The sequence below is a fragment of the Pelodiscus sinensis genome, chromosome 4, assembly GCF_052426305.1.
Source record: "Pelodiscus sinensis isolate ZL-2025 chromosome 4, ASM5242630v1, whole genome shotgun sequence".
NCBI classification, from domain to species: Eukaryota; Metazoa; Chordata; order Testudines; family Trionychidae; genus Pelodiscus; species Pelodiscus sinensis.
Window position 1 is genome coordinate 23,702,036 of NC_143055.1, and position 15,350 is coordinate 23,717,385.

General features: G+C 44.0%; 1 protein-coding gene across 5 annotated transcripts in view; it reads right to left on the reverse strand.

The window, feature by feature from the left end:
- Positions 1–15,350, reverse strand: part of TBC1D14 (TBC1 domain family member 14) — a 114,249-nt gene that overhangs the window by 52,267 nt on the left and 46,632 nt on the right. The window lies entirely within an intron of this gene.

Sequence of the window (15,350 nt, forward strand, 5' to 3'; positions counted from 1 at the left end):
TAGTTCAGGTCACCTGGTAGTAATTAACAATAGGTGTGTTAGTTTAGGGACAATACCATTGGTCATTGGCCTCTGTAAGCAGTTTTGCATACACCTTCTCTGAGCAGGATTAGCCAATGCAGTGTTTACAGTATCAGATGGTTCCTTCTTTCACTCATGATCCCAATATTGTTACCATAGGTGGCAGCAATAAGTAGCACTTGAAGCAAAAATATCCCAGTATAGCAACAATCACAGTTTTAGAGGAAATCTAATAATCAGTTTATTACTAGAAGGGGATGAAACAGACAATTACTCCAGATGCCTTGAAACAAAAACCCACACAGAAATGAAAAGAAACTCAAATACAAAAATCTCCTCCATCCTGCATGTAAGTGTTACAAAACCAGATTTTTAAGTTTTACATTTAAGGAAAAAACCTTCAACTCTTCCCTAGTTTTGGTTGCCTGCTTCAGTTGCAATGGAATGTATTCTAAAGCACCACGATATTTAAGGCACCCCTTCTATTTAATTTATGACCAATAATCTCTTAGTAACCTTACCAGCTCAATATCTCCAACTACTTTGTCTTATAAGACAAGTACTATTGCAGTTATGGAAACTGTTACATCATATATATTTTTCAGCATTTGGTCTGCTTCAACAAACAAAACAAAAAACAAAAACAAAACAAGACCTTCTCTCCTTGAAGAAGTCTACAGCAGCTATGAAATGTACTAATTCTGATGTCTGCTAAATATCTCTAATTAACCTATTTATAAATATTCTATTACAGGACAAACTAATTCCTTTATCAAAGGTTGTACAATTTAGACCAGTACATGTTTAAACATAAGGAAATAATTTTCAGAAGTTTACACTGTTTTATATTAACCTGCCATCAAAAACTGTCAAACTGTTCAATTGTTTTGTTTCTGCCAAGCATGCCACAAATGCACCAGTTACAGACAACATATTCCAGAATTGCATGGAGGAGTAAATTAAGCCGTGCCTTGAGGAGGTGAGCGCCATAGCCTATGACCCTGCCCATATTCCACCCTTGCTCTGCCCAGACTCTGCCTCCTCCACACTGTTTCTCTCTTCTCTTCCTCTCCCGCACTTCCCTACACATACCCTGTTCCAGAGGAACCCAAATGTATCAAATGACATTTGGAAAAAAAAACAAAACTCATCCTCTAAAATTTCTTTCCAAACAACACGGAGCATGTTTTCCACTGTATGTCAGACTGCAAAGACTGGATGTATAGAAGGTACCTAATAAAAAGCACTAAATTTGGGAATAAATGTCACAGGTTTTTTGTCAGATTTATTTCTGCAAAAGCTTTGTAGTAAGGGCCAAGGATATAAGGGAATAGTTGACTACCCCATAAGACGGGATGGACAATAATTTCTGACTGGGGGCCACTTCAAAAATTTTGGAAGTGGCCCTGAGCCACCCTAGAAGGGGTGGGGCCAGGACACTTCCATGCTTACCCACCACAGACCCTGATTGGTCTGGGGGGGCATGCAAAGTCTTTGCCCCTACCCAGAGTTAGAACCGCCAGCTGTTCTGAACTGGCAGTTCCCTCTAGGTACCCCTGCCCCTGGTGGTGGAAGGAGACTTTGCCTGTTCCCCGCTGTTGTCCCCAAGTCAACCAGGTCCTGGGGAGGGGGAGCATGTGAAGTCTCTCACTTCTTGCCCCCATCCTGCAAGGGAGCATTGCACTTAGAGTCAACCAGAGAGCAGGGTGGAAGGAGACTTCACGCGCTCCCCCGTCCCTAAACCTGAATGGCCTGGAGGCGGGGGGAGCGCACGAAGTCTCCTCCCACTCTGCCCCCATCCTGCAAGGATCATGCGGTGCTTAGAAGCACCGCACCCATCGCAGAGCAGGAGGAGACTTTGCGTGTCCCTACTCCCCTGGCCCCCAGGCTAATCGGGGGGTGGCAGGGCCTCTGTGGGCCATGGGGCCAGATTAACTCTGGCCCACCGCGGCCCTTTTGCCCACCCCTGCGAGAAGCATATGCTTACTGGTTACTTGAGTTGACTACTCGCTTCCCCGCCCCCCCTTGCTGCCTCTGACACAGGTGACAAAGCCTGTTAAATGGCTTCACTGCCACTTACTGGCTTTTCCCCAGGTTCAATGTTATGCTAATAGGTCTGGCAAGCTCAAAAGCTTTTCACTTTTTAGTTATTAGATTCTTTCTTCCACTTCCCCTATTTCGCCTGCTGAGGAATATTCACCAGGCTGCAACAGCCTGTCGTGGGAGCCTGCAGAATGGTCAGCCTTGAGATAGGAAGTTGCAAGATGTTGGGCATTGAGACCCAGGGAAGGCAATGCCTTCCTTTGCCTATTATACCCACTGCCTAAGCAGAACTATTTAATTTGAAGGAAAGCACAAATGAAGACTTAATGTCACGACAGCATACTTGGGTATGTATTTTATTGAAGCTATTTCACTAGTTTAAGGAACACTTACTTCAAACACAAAAATCTTACTTACAAGAATGGATTACATCTCTCAATACCTTCAAGAGTATAGTTAACTTGAAGGCCCTTTTCAGTTATCAGATTAAGATACAGACAAGATCAAGAATGTATTAAAGGATTATGGAAACCACTAATCACAGAAAGATGGCATAGAAAGCAAGTGATGGGGCTACACTTCCTACACGTACAAGAGGTACATTTTTCCCCATAATGAAAATATGAGACAATGAGGTAAAGGAATGTTTTGGAAAATGACTAGAAAAAAGAAGAAACTAGTGTCCATTCTCTCATCTTCATCTCCTGATTACTTTCTGAATGTAAAAAAAGACATTTTACAAGAAGTGGTGCAAAGGGAAAAAAGTGTTAAACCCCAATTTACGCTCCCCCATTCTTTGTATTCTACCTACATGCTAATTCACTCAAAATCAGGTCTATCAACCCAGCTCAGATCTACCAAACCTTGTTGTGGAGTCTTAACCACAAAACAGTATGTTGTATTGGCTCTGACAATACAACAGCAACATCGGTAGCAATACAACATCAGTGGGCTTAGTCCCACCATCTTTCAATGATCAACCCTCTATTCAAATATTACCACCTCGACCAGTGTTCATATATCAACAGCAGTAACAAAGGTATGGGTGATAATTATTCACAAAAATTTGACTGTTGTTTTCAATAGTAATGAGCTACTGGCATGCACCACGGGAGTTGATGACTAGGTAGAATTTACAAGGCAATTATACAACCATATTTAAACGTACTTGTGAGTTAAAATGAGATTACTGTATGAACCCATAATGCTCCACATTAGGAAGATGACTTTACTGAGTTTGATTTTTTTGTTATTTACACTAAATATACCTCACTGCCTATCCACAATTAAGAAAAAACAGTTCTACCTGAGCAGATTGCCTAATTATGAGTTTAACTGTGGAGAAATAAACTTTGGAAGAAACAATTTCACACAACATTTAGTACATGTTCAAGAGATGGTAAATAGACAAGAAGATTGCTGTTGTGGAAAAAGGGGCACAGGGAATATGAAAATGTAAAGAAGTGTGATGAAAATAGAATAGCAAACATAGCCTGCTGTCAGAGAGAAAACTCTGCACAAACAAGTACAGCCAAAACTTCTGTTAGAGCCAAGATTTTCTTTAGAGCCATCATTAGATTTGGAACCAGGCAGGGCTGGATTTCCCATTAGGCACATACCTAGAGGCACCAGCATTCTAGGTGCACTTAAAACCTCAAATTTTGCTGCTCTCTGGTCCACAGTATGGGGAAGCATGGCCTGTTGGAGTGCTCCTCACTCAATCCGGTGGACAGTCACCTACTGGAGGGGCCAATAAGTATAGCCGGAGACAAGGCTTGGGAGATCAGCTCTCTGGAGGGGCGTGTGTGGGGAAGATCTGTGTGTGTTAGGGCAATAGGGGAAATTTGACTGTGGAGGGGTGCTGAGTGGCAAGGAAGCTAAAAGTTTCATGGGGTGAAGTACCACTGCTGCCCAAGGCACTTATGTGGACAGTGGGGGCCCCTGGAGATCCCAGGTGCTGTGTGTGATAGGCTCTGAGCATCCACAGTCAGAAGCAGCTCCTGGCTAATTTGAGCAGTGGGGAAGTCTCGGACTCCCTGTGCCTCAGGGCACCCAAGATGTAAATCCAGCCCAGGTCATGGGCTAGCATTTTTAACTACAAACTATCTTCAGTCCCTCAGCAAAACAAAAAGTCTTGGATATTAATGAGCTCATGACGCATACAGAAAGATCATAAAAAGAGCTGGATATATATAGCATGGTTAAGAGAAGACTGGGGACATAATCTACAAATATCTGAAGCTTTCAAATGCTGTGGAATGACAAGAATTTAAAATAGTAAGCAAGAGGTACAACAGTACGTGAAGTTAAGCTAATACAAATTTAGACTATGCATCCATCATGAAGTGCTCTTGCTATCAAGCTGTATTAGGTTACGAAAGTCTTGCATAGTCTCCCGAGAGAGTATCACTTTTCACTTGTAGAATTAGACTAGAACAAACACAAGGATATGTACTGTAGAGAACAAAGCTGCACTGCCTCAAGATGATGATGAACAAAGCTGTTTTCCAACTCCAGACTTTGCAAGGCCTGCCCAGGGCCATCCTTAGGATTTATGCTGCCCTACGTGAGATTATTAAACTGGTGCCCCTATGCCTGACTTGCTCTTCCACGCCTACTACCTCCCCTTCCCAAAAACCCCAGCAGCCAATCCCTTCCCTCAGACTGTGCTGTAGGCAGTGCATTCGGCTCTCTAGGACCCAGCCCTGCTGTTATATGCTCTACTGCATCCTGTCATAGGCATGCGCAGCACATTTCATTAGGATGTGCACCCAAAGAATGTTTTTAAATGTACTCTTTGATCCCCCATTAGCCACATCCCTGACCCCCGCGAGCCATGCCTCTGGAGGCAACACTCTTGGGGCAAGATGGACACATGACCAAAAGTAAAAGGTGTCATGTGACCACTCCCCCCCCCCCAAGGACTTTTCCCACCATCCTCCTACCAATAGGGATTAGATTGGCCCCCACCAACTCCCCCCCCATGCAACTATCCTGCAATTGCATTAACCCAATGTGTGTGACATTAACTCGGGGGGTGGAGAGGCTGGGGGAAGTGTTCCATCTCAGGCTGTGTCTGCACTGGCGCGATCTTGCACAAAAGCAGCCATTTTTGTGCCAAAACTTGCTGCCGTCTACACTGGCCGCGAGTTCTTGCGCAAGAACACTGACATTCTAATGTATGAAATCAGTGCTTCTTGTGCAAGAACTATGATGCTCCCGCTCAGGAATAAGCCCTTTTGTGCAACTGTTCTTGCACAAGAGGCCAGTGTAGATAGGCAACATGAATTTCTTGCGCAAGAAAGCCCTATGGTTAAAATGGCCATCAGAGCTTTCTTGTGCAAGAGAGCATCTACACTGGCGCGCAAAAGCACATCTCTTGTGCAAAGGCATATGCCAGTGTAGACGCTCTCTTCTGGAAGAGCTTTTGCACAAGAACTCTTCTGCAAAAGAGTTCTTGCGCAAAATCATGCCAGTGTAGACATAGCCTAAGAGTTTCCTCCTATGAGCAAAATGAACTGTGTTGTGCACCAGTACTGAGTTCATGTGGCTTGTACTGCCACTTGTACTTGGCACCCAAGTAATTAATAAATATCTTATAAACCTCTACCTTTTCCCTCTGCTGCCATGTCTTCTCCCCTTGCTCCATCAGCTCCCCTGGTGCCTGCTGCACCCAAACCCCCACCCTCCTCTGCTGTCCTGTCTCCTGCCCTTCTCATTGCCCTCAGCCTTCCTTCAACCAGCCCCCCCCTCCACTAGCCATTCTCTCCCCCTTGTGCCCACTCCTCCAGTAGCCCCACTCTGATCATGTGAGCTACCCCTCCTCATCCCCTCTCCTAAAACCTCCCTCTACGCACCCGCCCTGCCTCTCTTCTGGTTCCTCTCCTGCAGGTGTCTGCCCTTCTGCTTCACCCCCAGAATCCCTTGGCACCTGCACCTTCTCTTACCCCTGGACCTTCCTGGTGCCTCCCCTTTCACTTACTGCCCCTTTGCCCTCTTTTCCCCTGATGCCCTCCCCATCACTACTCTCTGCCCCATTCCCCTCCTGCCCCTCTGTGCCCTCACATATGACTTGCTCCATCTCCACCTTTCTCATGCCCACCCCTTCTTTTAAGCCTTCTCCCCAACACCTCCCCCTCTAGCTTCCAATGCCCTTCCTCTCTCCTCTCCCAGCATCATCCTGTCCCCCCTCCCACTGACACCTCCCCTCCTGCCCTTTTCCTCATTGTCTCCACTTGCCCCCCCCCCCCACCGCATTAGTCTTTCCTACACCCCTGCCCCTTGGTGCCTTCTTCTGACCTGCCCCCCTCCCATCAGCACAAGCCCCTTCCTCTCCCACTCCTCCCCCTCGCCTTGCCTACCTTCTGCCTTCCCGTTTGCAGGACTGTAGTTTGCTGAGATCGGGCCCCAGAAGCCCCCGTAGCCAGACTATGTGCTGGTGCCGGAGATGGAGACCGGCTGCTTGGTGCTCGCAGCCCTGGCCCATCACAACACGGCCGGTCCCGCCCTAGCGAGGCTCTGCTCCCTCACGCCCCGCTCAACGCGTCTCCTGCTGAGGCGCAGCTCGGGTGTTTTTAAAAACGGCGCCACAACGCCAAGCCGCACATGACCCCACCCCCTCCGGCTCGCCACGCGTGACCCCGCCTCCGGCGCACTCCCGGCTCCTCCCAACGCTTCCGCCCAGGTTGACAGCTCCCCTTCACCACCCGGGGTCAGCTTGCCGGCCTCCTCGCTGGAGTCCCTCGGCCCGGTGGGGTCTTCTGACGGGGCCCCTACTGGCTCCAGCGCAGAGTGCACGCGTATGCTTCCCCTCCGTGCCGGGCCCGCAGAGTGGTGCCCTACACGACTGCGTACTTCGCTTATGCCTAAGGACGGCCCTGGGCCCGCCCCTTGGTCAATGAATATTGTATTACAAGAGCAACCATGATTGACACTGACTGTAATCCTTTATGGCCACTTCCATGAATGACAAGACTCTAATATACAGATTGTACCTCCCTTAACCGGGACTCTCTGGTCTGGCACCATCTGTGGTCCAGCAGGAGCACATGTACTTAGACAACAGAGCCCAGGTATAGGGAGGTTGGGTCGTGGGACAGAGGCGGGGGGGGGAGGGCTGCGGAGACTCAGCTGGGGGTTTGGGGGAGGGTGTGGAGGGGCAAGCGGTGCAGCACGGAGTTCTGGCCCACACGGCAAGGAGGGTACAGCTCTGGGCGCTTGAGGACAGCCAGCAGCAGCCAGGGAGAACTATCTCCAGATGTGGAGCTCTGACCCTAGCAGCAGCTACAGCCAGGCAGGCAGCAGCAGGGCTAGGCTGGAGCCCTACCTGGGGGCAGCAGGACAGCACAGACCATGTTGGGAGGAACCTTCCCTAGTCCAGCAAATCAGGGTGCCAGACAAGGGAGGTCCAACCTGTACTATGAAATCTAGAAGCGAGTGTCCCTCTCAGCATTAAAGTACATTCTGTTGTAAAGATATCCAAGCTGAAATTCGCTCCTTTGCAAATGAAATGCTTCTAGGGAGCTGGGATCCTTTTCACAAAGATAGCAGTCACGTGAATTTTTTCTTTCATCCCCCTACTTCCTGCCCTGAAGGGTACTAGTACTTGGTATGCCTGAACAATAATTTTCCCCTTCCAGTGAGATTTTGAACTACAATCTCTTCTTATCCTGAAAGTAAAGAGAAGATAAGCTAGCACAATAAATGTACAAATAAGATATTTGTTCTACTCTCTGCTAGGTATATGCACAAAAAAATGAAGGCACAAAACCCAGGAAATCTAGTCTCAACGTTATTTCTAGACTTTAAAACAACAACAAGAGGACAGTTCTCTTTTTCTGTTTGTTTCTGTTGTGGTTTGTATTTATCCTGCAACATTTACTAGTCTATTTCAGAGGGTATGTCTACACTGCAAGCTTCTTTCAGAATAAGCTTTCCCGGAAGATATCTTCCGGAAAAGCTTATTTTGAAATAGAGCGTCCACACTACAGGGAAGCTTCAAAATTAGTCCAAGTCAGACTCCCCTAATGTGGACATGCTAGCTTGACTTAGAGCCCCAGGAGGCACTGGGGAGGAATAATTTTATAATGGCCTTGGTGAGAAGCTATTTCGACACTGAAACACATATATTTAATCATGCAAGACAAATTACAGGCGCAATTTATGTCCAAAAGCTCTGTTCTTCAACTCTCACAGTGAGGTCTAAATGGGAGCAGCATGGCCCAGTGGACAACAGTGGATCAAGAATCAGGAGACCTGGGTTCTATTCCATGGCTTTACTGGCTAGCTATGAGTAACTTACTTACCTATGTGTCCCAGTTTCACCATCTGTAAATAGGGATAATGATACTCAGCTCCCCTGTAAAGCTCTATGAGGTGTGCAGATAAAGATTAGCATATAAGAACTGTATTTTTATGATCACCATGATTATGGAACACGCCAGCTGTGGTCTAGGCTATGAAATTTAACCCTAAGTATGGACTCAAACATGGGTGACAAAGCTATAGGCTGACAGGATTTACTACTAGCCACAGGCAAAAAAGCCATATTCAACACTGTCAGCTAACTGTATACACTGATACAAGGTCTTTTGCATAAATCATTGAGAAAAATACTGATTAGATAAATGAACTTTGCATATTGGGCTAATTGGTGACCACCTCTTTACAGCAATCAATATTTTGTCAGACACATATACTGTTTGCAACGCTAACTGCACCTAGCTGTGTAACTCCTATAGCACTAGAACTTTACACTAGGCATTAAGAGTTTACAGGGTTTTGGTGGGGACAGAAAAATAGGGGTCAGTTGGAAAAAAGCCCACTATTCTCCTCCCCAAGCTAAAACTTGAATGTGCAAGTCTGGGGGAAGAGAGGAGGGAAACAGATTAAGTACCTGATCAGACAATTCATTTCATATATTTTGCAACTCTCATTCAACTTATCATACCTAAACAACTTGATTCTGTTAATTGAAATTTTGTCTTTATAGCTTCTACTATAAGGTTTTGGGGCAGAGGCCATATCTTCCTCTGCCTGTTCTGTGTCAAGGACCTATGCTCAATTGGTTAACCAGAAAGGCAGCTTTTCTCTTTCTTTCACATCCAAATTTCAATAATTTGTTGGTCTCCAAATCCTGTTTGGTCCCCTCTATTCCCAGTGCACCCACTCCTCTGACTACCTGCAGTTAGAGCCACAAGATAGGTGAGGTAATATCTTTGGACAGGTCTACACTACGGGATTAAACTGAGTTAAATTATGTAACTCCAGCTACATAAGTAATAGAGTGAATTTATTGCAGTGACTACAACATGCTGGTTGATGGGAGACGCTCTTCTGCCAACTTTCCTTAAACTTCTTATTCTAGTGGAGTACTGGAGTCAATGGAAAAGCGATCTGTAGTCATTTCAACGGGCTTTTATTAGACCCACTAAATCAATCCCTGGGGGTCAACTGTCGTAGCATCAATCTCTCAGTAATGGAGACAAGCTATTTTTTTGGCCCAACCCCTGTTTGAGAGTCTTCTTTGGGTCAATGTAAGTATCATTTGACATAGTGAAGATGTGGATTCATCTTGTCTTGGGTGATATGGGAGATTAAAAAAAAGTAGTGTTTTATCAAACTTCTTGCACATAATAAGCCCTCTCATTTTAAGTTCTATGCTGTAATCCCAAAACTAGATTCCAAATTCAGCAGGTTGTATAGCCCTTCATATGACCATTACGCATTTAATCAGGAGTAAAATAATTGTCGACATTTAAAATGTTAAGCTTCATAATCAACATGTATTGCATTGGGATATAAGCGACTAGTTGCTCCCACCCACTTGTTGCCTCTGTCAGAGAGATAGCAAGGGAGAGGAACAAAAGCTGGTGCTAGGGGAGCTTTCTTAAAATCCGGTTCCCTCCAGCACCGTCTCCACAGGAGGGGGCACGGAAGGCAGAGGCACAGTGGCGGGGACGCTGTCTTGGCTCATGCCCAGTCCACCTCACTACACATCTGCCTCTTAATAAATTTAAGAGCCTAGTGGCTCTTAATACACTCAAAAGGCAGAGGCACAGTGGGGTGAGCTCCTGGGGCCGGGAGCTAACTCCGCTGTGGCTCTGCAGTTTCCCCCCTTATCAACTAACCGAGTAGTCGATGGAAATTTTATCAACTATTGGATTAGCTAATTAAACTCAATTTAACATTCCTTGTATTGCATTGAACTAAGACAGTTAAACTTTGCTCAGAGCTATAGTTGTTTGTGGACATCTAGACACATGGCATTGGCTTATCCTTTGTTCGTGTATGGACAGGGCTACACAGCCATGAAGGGCAAGAGACTGTGTCTCAAAATAAAAGTTTACCTTTTGGAACACAAGTCTCCTAAGACAAGATGGCAGTCTCCTAAGACACCCCAAATGGACCCAAATTAGGTTCTGACAAATATTGCAAAATCATCTAACCTTCCTGTACCTGTGATCTTGTATTGTCCTAAAACCTTGGTCTATCCAAGGATGTGATATTGTTAAACCACATTTAGGTCTTAACTACACAGCAAGACAAAAGTGTAAAAGAAAAATCTTCAAAAAAGAGCGTCAATATTTTAATCTTGAACTTATCTATTCATCAAGCTGCATGTTAAGTTTAATTCTAATGCCACCTATGCTAAAAAAATTGCTGCAATGTGGGGTTCGGTTATAACACTAGTTTCCAGCATTTAAAATACTCTGTCTTGCTATAAGGACAATTTCAAATTATTTTGGTATCGTTCCCAAATCCTGCAGAGTTCAAAGAACCCCAACGTGATCAGGAAATGGGATTTGCTCCTATTTCCAGTGCTAGATTCAACCACTAGAAATATATCTGACATTATACTGCTGTACAACTAAAGTCTCCATTATACGCCACCACCACTTCACAGGCAGGGCTCTGCAAGTCTGAGGAAGGAAATTATAGCTTCCTCTGATGTACAACTCAATTCACAATAAAAAACTTTGCTTTTAAGTGTGAGTTAACAGAGCACAAAAAACAACCACCCCACACTGTTAGAGGGAAACAGGCTTTTCTGACCTGAGCAGCTCTGATCAGAGGTTTTAGAAAACTAAATCAAGCAGTCTCACTTCTGAGTCCAGTTCATGCATGAAAAGTTTCATTCCAAAGGCTCAGTCATGGCTAATAAGAACATCCGATTAAACTAAAAACTGTGCTAGGATATTATGATCCCTCACCCCGGCTGGGAGCAGGGGCAGAATCTATACTTGATTTTTAAAATAAATTTACAAACCTCAATTTTCACAGTAGTTTTGTCACAAAAAATTGTTTGGATATCTTACATTTAAAAAAAAGGGATGAGGCATCAAAAAAAGCATATGCCAAGTGTTCTCAATCTACTCTAATTAATCTCCTTTACACCCATTACAGTACATAAAGCTAATTCACAATATGGAGTTTAACAGAAATATATGACATGATGCATCATGTCCATTGGATTATTAGTATGGAGGAGTTAGGGTTTAACTCATGAGTTAGGGTGTCATGAGTTTAATTTGCATTCATAACTGCAGCAGAAAGTTAAAAAAAGTACATCACACCACACTTAAAATGAGCCTTCTGCACAGTCTCCTGAAAAGTGAAGTGTGGCACAGAAAGAATGTTTTGCCTTGTCAGTGTGGAAGTATTTTCCAGTAATTTGTGAGAGGAAAAATTCTCAACCTGGAGAGAATATAAGTTTTCACTGAAGAGTGAGCTTTTATAAAATGACTGATCTTTTACTTATGTAACAAAACAGTACCATGGCTAAATAAAGTTTCTGGCTTAGCTGCTAGTACTTTTGGAAAGCAGTTTTCCATATAGAGTTAGCAATAAACTATGCAGAAATGGGGAGGAAAGAAAATGGCAGTAAAGGACAATTAGCTATCTTCTTCACTATATTCTAAGATCATGTAATTTATCAGGAATAATATATTTATAGCTAACCTCAGTTTAATCAAGAAAGTCTTGTTTTACAATAACATTTAAGAACAATTCAGTATTAATTTAAGATGTGTATCTAATAGCCAAATTATTTTATAGTATGGGAACTTTATTTCAGTTTGCACAACTTCCATGTCCTCTCACAGCTACCTGGAAACCTTCTAGTATATCTGAATATCAAAAATACTAAAATAAAATCAATTTCACTGGCACTCTCTCAAAAACTTTTCAAATTCACATTTTTAAATACACCATATACAAAAAAAATTTTTTTTCTACTGCTTTCAACATTCCCAAAAAGGCTAGGGGATCCCCTACAGAAAATCTCAGCTCCCAATATTAGCTGAACAGCTTATGTAGCCATTCCATTAGCTTTGTATTGTCCATTCAAGTATTTTCACACACTGATGTGTCTTATCTACATAGGAGTTTAAAAACTGTAAAAAAAAAAAAAAAAAAAAAAAAAAAAAAAATTTTACTCATGTTGAACTGCTACCTTAAGGGAATACAGTCACTTTCCACCAAAACACCCCACACACAACAAATTCAAAGAAATTGTGCATACAAACCTGTCCATTAAGAAGAGTATAGAAGATACTGCCATAGTTCCTGCTATTTTAGTCCAGATTTGAAAGTCAGCTGCAAGTGTCCTTGAAATGGTTCAGTATCCATTCAGTCAAATCCACACAGCTAAAGATTTAATGTTCTACCTTCACAGAACACTGCCAGAGTCAAGGAACTCTAAACTGCTCAGTAATTGTCACTGTATCAACAGGAAAAAGGAAGCACACACGAACAGCGTATTCATCAAAGGGTGGGGAAAAAGCAGAAAGTCAGGTAGGTAGACACACCTTTTGAAATCAGCTGCATACAAACTCAAATTACAGTCTCCTTTCTGGCCACGTGTACAGTATTGTGTCCATAGTAGAGTTGTCAATCTTAGAAATAAAACCTTATAAAAATGAGATTTCCTAATTTGGCAGCTTTTCAAACGTGTACATAGCGGCTACGTCTAGATTGCATCCCTTTTTCGTAAAAGGGATGCAAATTAGATGTATCACAATTGCTAATGAAGCGGGAATTTAAATCTCCCCCGCTCCATTAGCATAAAAATAGCTGCTGCTTTTTTTTCGGCACGGAGCTTTGCCGGAAAAAAGCGCCAGTCTAGACGCGGAAAATAAAGGCTTTTCCGAAAGATTCCCTGAACTCTGTCCCCACTGGCACCCTGTCCCCTGCTGCAGAACCCTGTCCTCTGCCCTCCCAGCACCCTGTTCCCTCTCCCCTGCCCCCAGCCACAGAACTGACCCCACAAAATGTATAATTATAAATGCTTAATTTTAGATGTAAATAGCATGAATAAAAAACAGATCATTTATTTCATAACTATAAACACGTGATTTTAATTTTATACATCACAATTTAAAAATAAAGTGTTTATCACAGTGTGTAAGTAAGGGTTGGGGATAGCAAGTGATGGACAGGAGGAGAATAAAGAGGGCAGGGCTTCAAGGAAGGGGCGGGGCGGTAGATCTTCGCCTGTTCTGAGATTTTAAAAGTGATCTTCGGTGTAAAAAGGTTGGAGACCACTGCTGTAGGTAATGGAAACCACTTCAATCCCGAGTGTGTGGCAGCACTCTAAGCATCCTTAGTACCAGCATATAAGAGAAGGATGGTGTTTTGGTTTCTTTTGGAATTTTTGCCAATATGGAAATTGCACTGTGACCCAGGAACCCCCCTGATGTCAAATGGCACAATTCACAGCTCTCCCTCTTCTTTGAGAGACCCTTTAAAGTACAGGTTGGACCTCGCTGGTCTGGCACCCTCAGGCACTGAGCTGTCCCAAACCAGGGAATTTGTCAGTGCGCCTGTTTGATGCTCTTCTCTCAGGCTCCTTTCCCTTGGGCTCGCTGCCCTGCCACTGGCCTCGCTAATGCTGGCCTGGCATGGACTCCTCACACTGCCCAAAGGTCTCCTGGAGTTCCCAGCTGGGACAGCTAAGCTGCTGCTGCCATATGCTGCTCCCTCGAGTTCCCAAGCTAGGGCCATCCAGCCACCGCCATTCCCACTGCCACTGGGAGTTCCAAGGCCAGAACACAAGAACGGCCGTACTGGGTCAGACCAAAGGTCCATCTAGCCCAGAAGCCTGTCTGCCGACAGTGGCCAGTATCAGGTGCCCCAGAGAGGGTGGACCGAAGACAATGATCAAGCGATTTGTCTCCTGCCATCCTTCTCCAGCCTCTGACAAACAGAGGCCAAGGACACCATTTTATCCCGTAGCTAATAGCCTTTTATGGACCTAACCTCCATGAAATTATCTAACTTTTCATTAAACTCTATTATAGTCCTAGCCTTCACAGCCTCCTCTGGCAAGGAGTTCCACAGGTTGACTACATGCTATGTGAAGAAGAACTTTCTTTTATTAGTTTTAAACCTGCTACCCATTAATTTCATTTGGTGTCCTCTAGTTCTTCTATTTAGGGAACTAATAAATAACTTTTCTTTATCCGCCCTCTCCACACCACTCATGATTTTATATATCTCTATCATATCCCCTCCCCCCTCCCCCAGTCTCCTCTTTTCTAAACTGAAAAGTCACAGTCACTTTAACCTTTCCTCCTATGGGACCCATTCCAAACCCCTAATCATTTTAGTTGCCCTTTTCTGAACCCTTTCCAAGGCCAAAATATCTTTTTTGAGGTGAGGAGACCACATCTGTACACAGTATTCAAGATGTGGGAGTACCATAGTTTTATACAGGGCCAGTAAGATATTCTGGGTCTTATTTTCTATCCCTTTCTTAATAATTCCTAGCATCCTATTTGCCTTTTTGACCGCCATTGCACACTGTGTGGAAGTTTTCAGAGAACTGTCCACAATAACTCCAAGATCCCTTTCCTGATTTGTCGTAGCCAAATTAGCCCCCCATCATACTGTACGTATAGTTGGGGTTATTTTTCCCCAATGTGCATTACTTTACACTTATCCACATTAAATTTCATTTGCCATTTTGTTGCCCAATCACTCAGTTTGGTGAGATCTTCTTGGAGTCCCTCACAGTCTGCTTCTATCTTGACTATCCTAAACAGTTTGGTAACATCTGCAAACTTTACCACTTCACTGCTTACCCCTTTCTCTAGATCATTTATGAATAAGTTGGAAAGGATTGGTCCCAGGACTGACCCTTGGCGGACACCACTAGTTACCCCTCTCCATTCTGAAAATTTACCATTTATTCCTATCCTTTGTTTCCTGTCTTTTAACCAGTTCTCAATCCAAGAAAGGACCTTCCCTCTTATCCCATGGCAATGTAATTTACACAAGAGCCTTTG